Source organism: Cricetulus griseus, chromosome 2 (genome assembly GCF_003668045.3).
Source record: "Cricetulus griseus strain 17A/GY chromosome 2, alternate assembly CriGri-PICRH-1.0, whole genome shotgun sequence".
NCBI lineage: Eukaryota > Metazoa > Chordata > Mammalia > Rodentia > Cricetidae > Cricetulus > Cricetulus griseus.
Genome location: NC_048595.1, coordinates 132,987,934 through 132,999,955, shown reverse-complemented (window position 1 = coordinate 132,999,955; position 12,022 = coordinate 132,987,934). Strand labels below are relative to the sequence as shown.

The 12,022-nt window shown below is 41.9% G+C and overlaps 1 protein-coding gene and 1 long non-coding RNA gene across 5 annotated transcripts in view; one reads left to right on the top strand and one right to left on the bottom strand.

Moving 5' to 3' along the window:
- LOC118238332 overlaps positions 1 to 2,208 on the bottom strand; it is a 31,312-nt gene extending 29,104 nt beyond the window's left edge. The window contains exon 1 of the long non-coding RNA XR_004768297.1: positions 2,062 to 2,208. This is a non-coding gene — a long non-coding RNA (uncharacterized LOC118238332). The remainder of the gene's footprint in view (positions 1 to 2,061) is intronic.
- A 305-nt stretch (positions 2,209 to 2,513) lies between these two features.
- Positions 2,514 to 12,022, top strand: part of Wwp1 (WW domain containing E3 ubiquitin protein ligase 1) — a 140,544-nt gene continuing 131,035 nt past the window's right edge. For all 4 annotated transcript variants that reach the window (XM_035439975.1, XM_027403574.2, XM_027403571.2 and 1 more), the window contains exon 1: positions 2,514 to 2,650. The gene's annotated coding sequence lies outside the window, so the exon portion shown is untranslated. The remainder of the gene's footprint in view (positions 2,651 to 12,022) is intronic.

Here is a 12,022-nt window from a genome sequence, read left to right as displayed (position 1 = left end):
CTATACCAATTTTCTAGCTTAGGTACAATCAGATCAAGAAATTCGAGGCTTGTGGTGGCAACCAGGCTGGCCCATGCAATTAGGCAGCATAGGTGCAACGGTTCTGGCTCACAATACTTTCAGAGCCTGGAAAATCAGTTTCCACCCTACAGAGATTGGAGAAAAATGTAAATATCAAATATAATACTTTAAAGTATTATGTCAACACGTTTTCCATGGACCAATGCAACAAGAAAATAGAGTTTACAGTGGTTTTTGTTTATTTGTTTCAATGAAAGAAAAGACCTCACAGGTAGTTTCTAAAGTCCTGGAAATGAGAATTCATCTGCAGTAGCAGAGCTGTGTTTTGATCCCAGCAATGTGTCACCTGAGCCTACATTCTTCCTGCAAGGCACTTTGCCAGTGTGTTTCAAAAGGTCTAAACTTATTCATCCTCTGTGATTACTTTAGAGGAGTTAACTGAGACAGTAACCAAGGACATGGGAAATGATTGATGAAAAGATACTAAGAAATATTCAATAAATATTCAGTAAAAACAAATAATTGCTATTATGTGTCAATTTAGGGATAGGAGAACCCTAGGGACTTCTTATAGGGCCACAGGCAAAGTAGAAGGTCTGAGGCACTGGAGGAGTGAAGCAGTGAGGCAAATCAAGAGGCTCTGGAGGAAGGCAGCCCCATGAAGGGTGTTTTGAAGCAGCTACTGCATTTATTTAAAGAGATCTTATAGTAAAAATGCAGGGCATGTTAAGGCAATACTGTTTAAACACTGAGCCAAGTGAGCACATTCAGTGATCTACAAATAGTACAAACAGCATATGAGCTTGAAGGTGCTTTGAAAAGCAGTGTCCTAAAAGCTGAGGAGCCATTGAATGTAATCAGTAGAGTGATGTGATGGGTGGTGTCCACTGGAGACTTGGCAGGATCTAGACTCACCTGGGAGATGGGCCTCTGACATTGCTTGTGTTCTTGGTTATGTTAACTGAGGTGGGAAGACCAGTCTTAAGTGTGGGCAGAGCCATTTCATGGGCAGGGGATCCTGGACTACATACAATGAAGAAGCACGATGAACATGCCTTTTTCCCTCTGCTTCCTGACCTGTGATTTATTATGACCAGCTGCTTCAAGCTCCTGCCACCAGATATCTACCAGCCAGAATAAACCCTTTTTGCTTAAGCTGTTTCTGTCAGCATTTTACCACAGCAAGAGGAAGAGAATGAAGACAAGTCAAATTGCCATGTACATTTTTGAGTAATTTTTGTGCATCATGTGCAGATGCACTGAACTTCTATGTGAGGTTGGGGGCAGTAACTAATGTACCGGAGTAGAAGCCAATGTACATTTGTTCATTCAAAAGGTATTCACTGAGTCCTACAAATACTCATGAATTCTTAGTGTTCTTGATATTCTGTTCTCTCAAAACGTACAAGTACAACGACAACCAAGAGTGAATCAGAAAGGTGGTTTAAGGTCCACAAAAAATTTGGGGCAGAAGTCTTAAAAGGTGATTATGTTGAGAAGTTGTTACCTCTGGGGCATTTGAAGGTATTCTAAAGTATCACAGACAACAGTGGAGAGGTCTTTGAGGCGAAGCCAGGATTTCTGAATCTTTAAAACAAGTGAATTAGTAAGCTCGGGGTGGGTGTAAGTAATTTGTAGGGCCTAGGTGAGTTGTTTGGCTAACTGTACAATGCTGAAGAACTCTGATCTCTTTCTGAAGTAGACTAGTAGGCCATATGGTAAGTAGTCAGCACTGACTTGCATCTGCAGTGTGACCTTTCTCGCAAGAGCAACGTAAATTACCAACAGAGCTTTTTCTAACCAGTTGACTCATTGTGTAATGGAGTCAAGAGAAGCTACCTTTCAGGATTGCTGTGCGGATTAGCTACAGGGACACGGATACTTGACTTGGCTCAATCATCAGCAGCTTTGTTACTGGGCCAGCATGCTGCCAAGGGGGAAGGGAACAATTTGATTTCCAGCACAAATGCAAGTCTTTTCAACCATTTGCTAATGGACCCTAAATCAAATGTTAAGCGAGGTCAAGGAGTGTTCACTCACATCCTACTTTAGCTGTGAAGTGCCGGAGTAAGCACATGAGTGACCGCAGGATCTTCCCTGAGGTTGTGCACGAGGCTCTGCAGCTGACTGAACAGGCCAGGTAAGCTGTAAGCTTCCAGCTTCCAAAGCCACCACCGGCTTCCCGGGGGGCCGCCCCGCCCCCTTTCCGGCTCGGGACCCGCCCCTTCCCTCTTATTGGTTGGCTTGAGTCTCCGCTCGACCGTCGCGAAGACCCGGAGGAGCGGACTAGTCCTCAGGAGGGCTCGGCGGGCGCTCGCTGCGCATGCCCGAGGGCAGCTGGATTCCGAGTCTGGACTAGAGGCTCGGAGCGGCCCCGGCGGGGAGGCGCGCCTGTGCGCGGCACCGGCGTCGCGACTACGCTGCGCGTTCCCGAGAAAGGGAGGTGTGGGCCGGGGTGGGGTGGGGGGAGGGCCGGGTGTCGGCGCGCTTGGCGTGCGGGATCCGGGTGGCTGCGGGCGGCCTGGGCTGCCCGGCCGACGCCTGCTGCGAGATGGCGATCTTGGGCGCGGAGGGCTGAGGAGGCGCCGCCGCGGTGGCCGCGGGCCCCGGGAGCCACAGCTTCGCGCGGGTAAGCACGGTGGGACGCAGGAGGGAGCCTGGAGGGCGGCCGGGCCGGAGTTCGCTGGGGTGGGGTCGCCGGGCTTGCCCCGGGCTGGCCCTGGCACCGGCCTGTGCGGGTGACACCGGAGCCAGGCGAAGTGTCTCGGTGACTGCAGTGCTCAGCCGCCTAGCCGGCGGCTCGCTGGCGTTCCTGCTTCCCTGCCTCAGAACTGCTGCCCTGACTTTCACCCGGATCCCACCGGCGCGAGCCGGGACGCCAGCCTCAGAACATCCTATTCTGACATGTTTTTAGCATTCAGGCTTTCTCTCTGACTCCGCATCTCGTCCCACCAGCACCCCCAGTTGCTACCTTTGGTGACCTGGTAGGTTCAAGTGACCTTGCAAAATTTTTCTAATCCTCATCTTGTGATTTCGGCCCTTTTCTTTAAATCTTCTTTTAAAATTGAAGTGTTTGTTAGGATTGGTACTTTGCCCATCGCCCTTTCAGTCTTTAAATGATCAGTTTTGTGTGCTTAAAGACTGTGTGTCCCTTCCCTTTACTCATCGGTTTGGAGTTGAAGTTCCTCTGCTTTAAGCGGTCATAAGAAACCTTTATTACCAAAAGGAAGGTGTATCTATTACAGTTTTGAAATATTTTACTCTTCCACAATGAAATAATTCATAGCTGTCCGGGTTTTTTTCTATTAGATTTTTATCTTTTTGTGTGTAGTAAGATTGAATTTCTATTCTTAAAATGCTGCAAAAAATATGGTGTTTTTTTTGTTGTTGTTTTTGTTTCTGTTTTCTCATGAAATACCCCTTTCACAGTTGTCTGTAGGATTCTGTACGTTTATGCTTGTGTACAAATCCACTTGACATGTCTCACCATGTCAAGTGTTTGTAACTGTTAGTAACACTCACCTTTTTAAAAAAGACATTCTTTGATTTATCTGGCTTGCTTTAGCCATGAAGCAATATACTTTGACTGAAAATTACCACTTTTTAATAACTAGTTAACATTTAAAATTCAAAGTATAGTGCCAGGTGTTGGGAGCTGTTGAAATTGAGATGTGTAAAGAATGTGGCTTAGTTCTTTGAGACATAGATTATTAACATTTTCAAATAGTTCTTCACATAACATATAAAGCTGCTTTTAAGACACTGTGCTTTTGAAACCCAGGATATGGCTGGTCAGGTCTCTTGCCTTCAAAGAGATGTAATCTCCTCAGTTGCCTGAAATTTCTTTTACATCCTTGCACAGTTATTAAGCATTAACTGTGTGACAGTGTGAGGTTATTTTGGGGTATATATGGATGTAATGATTAGCAGCTTCTGTCTTTACAGCCTAGGGAAGGAAGGTATGCATGTTATATTTACACACAAATGCTCCTTTTATGTATGTGTGAAATGGCAGGATCTCATTATGTAGCCGGATTTGGCCTTGAACTTGCCATCTTTCTGCCTCAGACCTGAGCTCACAGGCCTATGCCCCCATGCCCAGAATACTTTTGTGTGTGTGTGTGTGTGTGTGTGTGTGTGTGTGTGTGTGTGTTTGTATGTGTGTGTGTGTGTCTATCTGTCTGTCTGTCTGTGTGTGTCTGTGTGTGTTTCATAAATATAAACATTCTCTCAATTCAAGTTCAGAAATGAGTTAGGGGCTTCTCGTTTTGAAGTTGCTGGGTTGAAGGGTGACTTGATTTTTCATAAACAGGGAACGGTAATTCAAGAAGGATCTAAGAGGATTTGGATGAAACCTAAATGATCTTTACTTAGGATATAGGGTAAGAAAGCTTGAAATAAAAAACCTAGACCAGTAACAAAACTTATTTTTTGTTTTCTCTAGTTGTTTCTTTGTTTGTTTGTTTTTTGACAAGGCTTTGCTATGTAGCCATGACTGGCCTGGAACTTGCTTGCTGTGTAGACCAGGTTGGTCTTGAACTCATAGAGATCCAACTCCCTCTGCTTTCAGAGCCCTGGAAAGGGGTGTGCCACCACTTTGAACTTAAGAGTATGGTTAATGTCAGACTAATGACTAGGTTAGTAGGCAGTCAGGAGTCCACATGATTTTGGGGTGGGGAGTGAAACAATTTAAACCTTCTTTAGAAGAATTAATTGTGTAGTATGAATTGAGGGAGGAAGAACCTGAAGATTCATAAACCTCAAGATTTCCATCGTCATGGGTAGCAAGGGTCTGAACACATGGAAAGGACAGAGAAAGGAGGATAGAATTTGGTGATCAGGTGAATGAAGACAGTTAAATAATTGGCAACATGACTCAGTGGGTAAAGGACTTTCTGTCAAGCCTGATGACCTAATTTGGGTAATAGTAAGGCAATCTACTCCCAAAAGTTGTTCTCCAATCTTCATACCTACACAGTGACAAAAGCACAGCATCTTCTTCCCTACACAAAAGGCAGAGTTTTGCTATGTAGCTCTGGCTGTCCTGGAACTCACTCCTGTAGACAAGGCTGTCACTGAACTCACAGAGATCTGCCTGCCTCTGCTTCCTGAGTGCTGGCATTAAAGGTGTGCACCAATACGCTCAGCTAAAGTAACTTTTTAAGACAGTTAAAATGAAGGTTCTGATTCAGGTCTTTAGAGAGATAAGTGGTAGCACAGATGTGTTATCCTTAGTACTGGTGCATAAGGTTCAGACTCCTTTGGGGATTAATAATCCTATTTGAAACTAAAGGAATCTGTTGGCCATATGCACCCATGCTTTGTGGATGTGATTTTAGGAGAATCCGTGGATTATCTAAAGCTCCTATATGAAACCCATGGGCCATGTATTGTGCTGGGGGCAGCTTTCAGAATTACTGCAAAGTTAATGACCCTGACTGTAGAAGTATATTGTGCAAGTACCTAGAGACAGAATGATGCACTGTGCTGTAGCTCACACTTTCTATCTGTAACATTGCCTTTTGTCTGTTATATTATGGAGCAAACTTGCCTAAGAGTTTAGATGTCTATCACAAGTCTAGTCGCAAGTTGTAAAATAGAATATGGAGTTTGTTGACAGTGGAGGTTGTCTTCCTTCCTTCCCTCCCTCCCTCCCTCTCTCCCTCCCTCCCCTCTCCCTCCCTCTCCCTCCCTCCTCCCTCCCTCCTTCCTTCCTTCCTTTCTTCCTTTGTATGAAGAGAACATAACTGATTTGCTGTTGATTGGATATAGTTAATGTCTTTTAAGTGTGGATTCCAGGAGATTCCTTCCAGTTAAAGTTTTGTGATTCTTGGCGCTTAGGTTTTCATTGGAGCATCTGTACTCATCTTTCCTTCTGTACACTTGAGAACTAGTGAGACTGAGGGATGATATGGGTGGTAGAGAACAGATAGCAGTATCAGTTCAGATATGGTCTGTATGGCTGTCAGTTAGGAATCAGGGAAGAGGTGGTGGAGGCACCACCAGTGGAAGAAGAGACTTGGAGAGCATCTTAGTCTTTTCTATTCCTTACATAGGAGTATGCTGTCCTTCATTCAGGAGGCTGTATGTGACAAAAGAAATGAAATAGGGATTCATTTTCAGTGAATTTTCTGAAAAATATTAAGTAGCTAATTCTCACTATGGTGGTTACAGCATAGTTTGTTTAGTTGGCTTCTCTGCATCCATATAAGATTGTTTCTCTGGTGGGAGAGATCATGATCATCTTCCTGTTATTAGTTGGTTTCCTCTCTAACTCTAAGCTTTGACTTCATAATTTTTACACAGGGTCTCACTATTGAACCCTGGCTGGCCTGGAATTCCCTGTGTGGACCTTGAACTCACAGAGCTCTGCCTTTGCCTCTCAAGTGCTGACACCAAAGGCCTGTGTCAGCGTACCTGGCAAAATCATTTTACTTTTTTATAGATGTCTGATATAATTATAATGAACAGTGGGAAACCCAGTAAATTGCCTATTGTAAATGGTATTCAAGGAGCTAATCCCTAATACAAGTGGAAGACTGTCTGGCAAAAACACACATGGATTTTCTTATTTGCTGATATGGAGACAATATCTCATGGCACAAACATGGTATTTTTCATTCTTTTTATGATAGTTTTTACACTTTATCATGTGATTCTTGTGACATTTGAGAATTAGGTGGGTAGAGAGGAAACCATGATGTTCTAATCTAGATGGTTCACTGAAGTTTTAAAGGTTAAGTGTCCTGCATGACTAGTTAGTAGATTAGAATTAGAACTAAAACCTACATTCTTTTCTTAATTCAGTATTTTTTCCACCAAATTTTCTGATTCTTTGCCTACGGTGGAACTTTGAAGTTGTAGTGTGTACCTGTTGGAAGTGTTTGTTGCTTTCTTTGTATTGACATTGGTAACCTCATTTGATGTGACTACTGGTTGGTAATTTGGAAATTTATAAATATTTTATCCCCAAATAGTTAACCTCTAGTCCAGGATAAGGCAAAGATATAAGATGGATATTCTCTTTGGAAGAAACATGGGCAAAATGTTGACATTAATTTACCTTGGAAAATTTGTTGTTTTTTTATTTCTGTTTTTGAAGATGGAGTTTGATTATCTTATATAAAAGCATAGCCTTGAAAAAGTTTTATCTATTTATTTGTGTGTGTGTGTGTGTGTGTGTGTGTGTGTGTGTGTGTGTGTGTGTGGCACAGAAGTCAGAATCTTATTTCAAAGTGATATTTTAATGTTCTATGATTTTTACTATTATATACCTAACTTTATATGTCACCCCTTCACTTCGAATTAATATATAAACGTTTTTAGTGTTGCAGATTGTTCTTAAAGCAATGTCAGATGATTTCTAAGTTATAGTGAAGAATAGTATGTGTCGATTTGGCCTGGACATTTCCTAAGTGTACTATTCATTTACAGCACAACTGTATGTTACTGTATGTCAGACATAGTGCTAGCTTCTGGGGTTTTGAGACAATACATTCGAAGACTATTCTCTAGAATTTAGAGCTCATTAGAGTCTTTGGCATCAAGAAGAGCATAGACCTTATCTGCTGTTGTTGGGAAAGTAAGATTAATGACACCCCTTCTTTTCCTGTGGTATTTGGGCAAGTTATGCAGAAACACTGGGAGCCCAGTAGTATTGTTTGAGCAATCTATTGCTCTTTAACAAACAACCCTAAAACCAAGAGACTGAAAGATACTGTCTTATTTGCTTACAGTTGTCCCTCTTGGGCATTTTCTGGCTTTGTTCATCCTCACTAAATTGGCTGTATTCAACTGGACTTCCAGCTGGGGCAGTGTGCACTCTACCTTTATAGTCCTTTATCTCCATGTGGCCTTCACAACAGGGTTGTGAGCTTTTCCTTGTAGTTTAGGGCTCTGAAGAGTACAAAAGCTCAAGGAACCAGGGCTTCTTAAGGGACTGTGTTCCTGGGACTGGCACAAAATCAGCTCTGCCTCATGCTGGTGAAATCACGGGTTTGGCTTATATTGAAACAAGGAGCTACTACTACTACACATGCACTTGGAGCCATTACCTAGTAATGGATTGTGGCAGAGTTTGCATAAGAACAGCATCAATTATGTTATGTAAAGACACGTCTTCTAGAAGACTGTTTGTGGAAGCTGAAGCTTACACTGCCTACTGATTTCTCCAATCAAAACTTTGAGCTGGGCCTGCCAGAGGGCAAGTAAGTGTAAATGACTGTTTGTTTGGCTTACTGCACAGATAGGTAGAAGGCTTTGGTTCTGTCCTTGGTTAGAAATGCAAAAGCGCTGTGTGGTAGTTAATAACTTGTCTGAATCTAGAATCACGCCTTTGGGTGTGTCTGGCCTTGTTCTTCAAAGTTTTAGCTGTAGAGGGAAGACATTGTGTGCTCCACCATTCCAGGGTCTGGAGTTGTGGACTGACTAAAAAGGAGAAAGTAGCTGAGCACCAGCTTTCTGCCTCCTGACTTTGGGTGCAATGTGACCAGCTGGTGCCTGTTCCTGATACCTGATTTCCCTGCTGTGAAGGACTGCCCCAAACAGATCCTTCTTTTCCTAATTTGCTTTTGTCAGGCATTTTGTCCCCCAAATGAGAAAAGTAACCAATAGAACCTAGAATGTAGCTCACTCAGAGAATGCCTGCCTGACATATATGAATCCAGAGGTTCACAGAAGTGAGGTGCTCTGCAGTTACATCTGGCATGCTAGGGTAGCAGGGAGATTCACAGCTTCTATTTGAGGACAATGGGGTTTAAGAAAGTGCAGGCCCCATGACTCCAGATTGATTCAGAGAAAAGATTTACCCAGGGTCATGTGTTGGTCAGACAGTACCCCATGTAGAGAGTGATCTGTGGTAAGCAGAGGCCTATCATTTCACCCCTTGTGATTAAATGTGAGACCCAAGGGAGCAGAGTTGCCTGATCATTCTTGAACAACAATAGATCTGTACCTCACAGATCTATTTTTTGTTTGAAATATCTTCAAAGAGGTTGGTATGAACCTTTCCAATGGAGAGAATACACCATAGGATCCTAGAGTTTACTGGAGGCTTCTGAAGGACTGAAGCCAGTAGGCAGGCTGTGTTGCATTCTTCCTGGTACAGGTGATCAATTGCTGGCTGGCTTTCTCTCATGATTTTGACCCTGCAGGTACTTTGTCTTAGTTTCTTTGTGTCTTTTCTATATTGTTCAAATTAGCTACTAAGTAATGGCATGATTAACTGAGGTGAAAGAAGTGAATGTTTAGTTTTTATTACTTTGTATCTTAGGAGATTAATGAGGTAATGCATTTAATTGAAACAATTATACTCAAAACCTGCCCCTGCAGCCTATAGCAAATAATCTTGCAGATTTCTGAAAGTAGTACATTGAAGATCTTGGTTTGGTGATTGAGTGTGCTGAGAAACATGATTTAGGAAAGGCTGGCTTGCAGGCGGGATGGGTGGAATTTTCTTAAGGTGTTTCTTGGCATTTTTTCTGTCCCTTAATTACACAAATAGTTAAAAAATGTCCCAGCAGTAACAGAATTGCTAGTATTGTAGCTTTGTTTCAATAAAGAAAACAAGTTTTTTTGGATAGCTGTTTAGTACTCTGGTAATTATTAAGGTGGGTGGAAGCAAAAGTTGAGTCCTGACTTGAAGTAGGATACTTTGGCATAAATCCATTCTAACTTGCCAATATGCTTTACTCTTTGTATGCTATAAGTTAGAGTGGGAAGAATTAGTTAAGTGAGCCTTCTCTCTGTAAAAAGTTAAATCAGGCATGGTCGTTTACTCAGAGGTCAAGGCAGGAGGATTTCCAGTTTGAGGGCAGTGTGATACACACACACACACACACACACACACACACACACAGAGCCATATCTGAAAAAAAAAAAAAATTAACAGCAAAACAGCACAAAGGAGGCAAAGTGAATTGCTTCCATTGTTCAGCCTTTAAGAACAGAAACTCTCTTGACCTAGGAGTTTTTTGTTTGTTTTATTTTTGAGACAGTTTTTTGTTTGTTTGTTTGTTTGTTTGTTTTTTGTAACAGCCCTTACTGTCTTGGAACTTACTTTGTAGACCAGGTTGGCCTGGAACTCACAGAAATCTGCCTGCCTCTGCCTCCTGAGTGGTGGGATCAAAGGAATGCCTGCCTTTGACCTAGGAGTTAAGAGCCATGTCTAGGCAGACCTGTCTTCTATCTGTGCTGTTTACTTGTGGTGCTGCATCAATTCCTTTATTTGCAAAATGGAAAGAGTGTCTTCATTTGGGGTTTTAATTGAGAGAATATGTATAAAGTAGAGATCATAGTAGCTTCAGTATTATAAGCCCATACTTTTTTTTTTTTTTTTTTTTTTTTTTTTTTTTTTTGAGACAGGTTTTCTCTGTGTAGCTTTGGAGCCTATCCTGGCACTCACTCTGGAGACCAGGCTGGCCTTGAACTCATAGAGTTCCGCCTGCCTCTGCCTGCAGAGTGCTGGGATTAAAGGCGTGTGCCACCAATGCCCGGCCCCAAGCCCATACATTTTTATTACTTTTAATTAAGTATTAATTGGCAATTCAGACCAGTATGTAGTTTACTGTGGCCACTCATTTTGTTAATGACAATGAGTGGTTAGTTTTGGTGCATACAATAGTGAAAATCAAATCTGTCCTCTCAGTTGAACAAATAAATTATTAAAAGAGTAAGGATTATACTGGGAAAGATCCCCACTCAACAAACTGACTGGTGGTACATCAGTTGGCAGTGATTAAGGCTGTACAAGCTAGGGGCCAAAAATTGTTAACATCATCATTAGGTTAAATGTGGTATGGACTTGTTGGTCAAGATTTAGCCTCTGCCCAACAGTTATGAGGTGTGGGGTGGGAGTGTTTGCTAAGCATATAGGTTATTACTGTCTTTCAGGGCCCTTGGATATATGGTCCCTAGAAGGTTTGTCACCTTAGTAAACCTCTCAGATGATGTTATCCATGTTAATTTGATTTAACTATTGACAGAAACTGTTTCTCTAATTTGGGACCCTAATGTGACTGTTTTTCTAGGTAAAATGTTTCTTAATACCCATGTGAAAGGTAAATATAAAGAAAGTGTAACATTTGAACCTTCCAGATGCTTGAAAAGGCTTAAGATAATTGTCAAAGATGTGATACAAAGTACAGAAAGCTGGTACACAGGGCTTACAGCAGAGCAGGCAAGTGGCTGCTGGCCCTAGCTTCCTTGTTCAAAAACATGCCCCATTCTACCAAAGGAATTCCTTGGAATGAAGATATTTCTTCTTCTTCTTCTTCTTCTTCTTCTTCTTCTTCTTCTTCTTCTTCTTCTTCTTCTTCTTCTTCTTCTAAATATGGTCTTGAGAGAGTTAAATTTGATATTATAACAATCTATTAGATATTCTATTGTATTTTACTTATCTCAGACAAGGCAATTCAGAAATAGATACATTGATTGAAATGTGTCACATTTGGAATTTGGGCTTTTGGATAGAAAGTAGGTTAACTGTGGGTGTGGTATGTCTTTTGGGAAAAAGCCATTTTGTAGCATAAGAACATTTACTTGGGAAGAAAATCATGAAAGGGGGTTTAAACTTAAAATCAGTGAAAATGGAAAAAACTAACTTCATATACTTTTTACTTGCTGGTGGTGGCTATATGCTTCTCTGTTACTTAAATGTTCCTCAGTTCTGTGACCAACAGGACCTCTAAATTCAATGAGATTTAAATTTTGTTTTGTTTTTGGGGACAGCTCTGGCTGTCAAGGAACTCTGTAGACCAGGGTGTTCTTGAACTCACAGAATCCTGCCTGCCTTTGCCTTCCAAGTGATAGGAGTAAAGGTATGCACCATCTCACCTGGCAGACTTTTTTTTGTTTTGTTTTTTTGTTTTTTAAACCTTTTATGTGAATGGTTGTTTTGCCTGCATGTATGCATGTGTACCATGTGTGCCTTCTCTTCACAGAACCAGAAGAGAATGTCAGATCACCTGGAACTGTAGTTACAGATGACTGTGAGCTACCGTGT